Source organism: Suricata suricatta, chromosome 3 (assembly GCF_006229205.1).
Source record: "Suricata suricatta isolate VVHF042 chromosome 3, meerkat_22Aug2017_6uvM2_HiC, whole genome shotgun sequence".
Taxonomy (NCBI): Eukaryota; Metazoa; Chordata; class Mammalia; order Carnivora; family Herpestidae; genus Suricata; species Suricata suricatta.
The window spans coordinates 10524621-10527644 of NC_043702.1; the positions used below are offsets into that span (position 1 = coordinate 10524621).

Consider the following 3024-nt stretch of genomic DNA (forward strand, 5'->3'; position numbering starts at 1 on the left):
GTATCACACTTGGCCTCAGACTCTCTTTCTTTGTACATAACCCCCACCCACCCACCCAACAACACTCCAAGGCAGGAGCTACTCCATCTTTGAACTGAATTCAGCACTTCAAACCTGCCTTTATAGCTAGGAGTTTCTCAGGGAGCATTTGTCAACAGAAAGCACATTCTTCCAAAATACTTAAATCCTTCTATATACTACTCATAATCTGAATCATAAAATATCATTTGTATTTCAATTTGTATCTTCCAAGAGAACCAGGCTATTGAGGATCAACTGAACTCTAGCTTCCTTTAGGTATAAAGGAAACAGATGTTGCTAATAAAACTGTTTTCCTATAAGAATGGACTACCAGGGGGGCGCCTGGGTGGCTAAGTTTGTTAAACATCTGACTCTTCATAATGGCTCAGATTGTGATCTCATGGTTCGTAGTTCAAGCCCTGCATCAGGTTCTGTACTAATGGCTCAGAGCCTGGAGTCTGCTTCATATCCTCTGCCTCACTCTCTCTCTGCCTTTCCCCTGCTCATTCTCTCTCTCTCTCTCTCTCTCTCTCTCTCTCAAAACCAAACAAACAAACAAAGTAATGGACTACCAGAGCCCTTAGGTGGGTCAGTTGGTTAAGCATCCAACTCTTTTTTCTTTTTTTACTGTTTTTATTTTTTATTTATTTATTTTTTGAGAGAGAGAGAGAGAGCACAAGCAGGGAACGGGCAGAGAGAGGGAGAGACAGAAGATCCTCAGTGGGCCCTGCACTGACAGTATGGCTCCAAACCATGAACTATGAGATCATGACCTGAGCTGAAGTTGGATGTTCAACCGACTGAGCCATTCAGGTGCCCTTATATTGTTATTATTTTTTAAATTTATTTATAATAGTTTCTTGTCAAATTGGTTTCCATATAACACCCAGTGCTTCTCCCCACAAGTGCCCACCTCCATGACCATCACCCTCTCCCCCCTCCCCCTCCCCCTTCAGCCCTCAGTTTGTTTTCAGTATTCAATAGTCTCTCAGGATTTGCATCCCTCTCTCTCCCCAACTCTCTTTCTCCCTTCCCCTCCCTATGGTCCTCTGTTAGGTTTCTCCTGTTAGACCTATGAGTGCAAACATATGGTATCTGTCCCTCCCCACCTGACTTATTTCGCTCAGCATGACACCCCTGAGGTCCATCCACTTTGCTACAAATGGCCAGATTTCATTCTTTCTCATTGCCATGTAGTACTCCCTTAAGCGTCCAACTCTTGATTCAGCTCAGGTCATGATCTCACAGTTTCATGAGTTTGAGTCCTGAGTTAGGGCTCTGTACTGATAGTGTGGAGCCTGCCTGGGATTTTCTCTCTCTCTTTGCTCCTCCCCATCTCGTGCTTTCTCTATCTCTTTCAAAATAAATAAATAAACTTTAAAATTATTAAAAATAAATACAGAATGGACTACCACAGTCTGGCAAAAGAACATAGATTAGAGGACTAGTCAGAGCCCCTCCTAGCTCCCAAGTCTTAAAAAAATGGAAATAAAACTTAAAACCATCCATCAAAGTTTAAGTTATTAAGAAAGATCTGTAATAAAGTAAAAAGTAAGCCTGAGCCTTACCAATACCCCAATTGAGTTTTAATTAATAGGGACAGAAAAGAATGAAGGCAAATCCCATGTCCACCAAAACTGACCCACTTAGCACAGACTGATGGCATTGCTTTTTGTAGTTAGGGAGATCAAAAGCCAAACTAATAATACCAAAAGTCTAAATGTGCACTGCTGGCTAAATTTATAGGGGGAAATGAAAGGGCCTGCTCTGCAGGGGTGGAGCTCTGCCCCTGATGCAAGGAATAAATGGCCCCAGTAGATGGGAATGTAAGGCAAATGCAGCCTCCATATTTGGGAGTAGACGTAGTTCTGAAACTTTGTTCGAATTGGCTCTTTGTGAATAACACAGGATTCTTAATGATTAGGGGCATTCGTTTCCCTGTAACTGAAACTGTCATTTCAACACAGAACCCACACTGTAGATAAAGCATGTGCACGTGTTCTGGGGGTGTTGGTAGCTGAACTGCTTGGGCGGCAGGGACAGGAAATCTGCTCTCACGATGCCTTGCTGCTCTGCATCACTGCCCATCTCCCAAGGGACTTCTTTGTTTTTAATATTTTTTTACATGTATTTATTTTTCAGAGACAGAAAAAGACAGAGCTTGAGTGGGAGAGGGACAGAGAGAGAAGGAGACACAGAATCCAAAGCAGGCTCCAGACTCTGAGCTATCAGCACAGAGCCTGATGCGGGGCTTGAATTCAACACGCCTTGAGATCATTAACTGAGCCGAAGTCAGGCGCTCAACCAACTAAGCCACTCAGGTGCCCCCCTAAGGGACTTTTAGGTGAGATTAGGAAGTGGGATATGGTAAAATCAAAATAAAGGCAAAGAGAAAATTTCATGATGAAAGTTTGTATTTTATTAGGACATGTAGAAAAAAGCTGTCGACAAATAGGAATGCGAGATTTAAAAGAGCAGAGATAAAAGCACATACATGGGAAGGAAATAATCACATATGTCTAAAGAATGTTAATTGTGATCTTATCTGACGGAGCCCCGTGAGGTCAGCTCTTCTTCAGAGCGAGGCTGTGCTCCTCTCATTGTTTTCGCTGTTTGCTACGTGATTTTCAGACGGGAAAACCGAAAAAAACACGCAAAGCAGAAAAAAGAAGAGTGTCAAATCAGAAGCAAAGTCAGCCCAAAAGAGTAAGTCTCAGAAGAGCAGAGGAGGACAGGTAGGCGGGCGGGTGAATGGAGTGGAGGCAGGTTCCAGGGTCTCCTGTGCAGGGGCGAGGCCGGCGCCCGCCTAGCAGCAGCACTGCTTCTTGCAGCAGCACTTCTGCTGACAGCAGCACTTCTGCTGACAGCAGCCCTTGCCGCAGCCACACGAGCTGCAGCCACACGAGCGGCGGCAGCAGCAGACCACGGGGGTGCTGCAGCAGCCCCCGCAGCAGCCGCAGCAGCAGGGGCAGCAGCTGGAGCAGCAGCCCACCCGGTAGCACC

The 3024-nt window shown here is 45.1% G+C and overlaps 1 pseudogene; it reads left to right on the plus strand.

Moving 5' to 3' along the window:
* Nucleotides 1-3024, plus strand: part of LOC115286282 — a 15396-nt pseudogene that overhangs the window by 8660 nt on the left and 3712 nt on the right.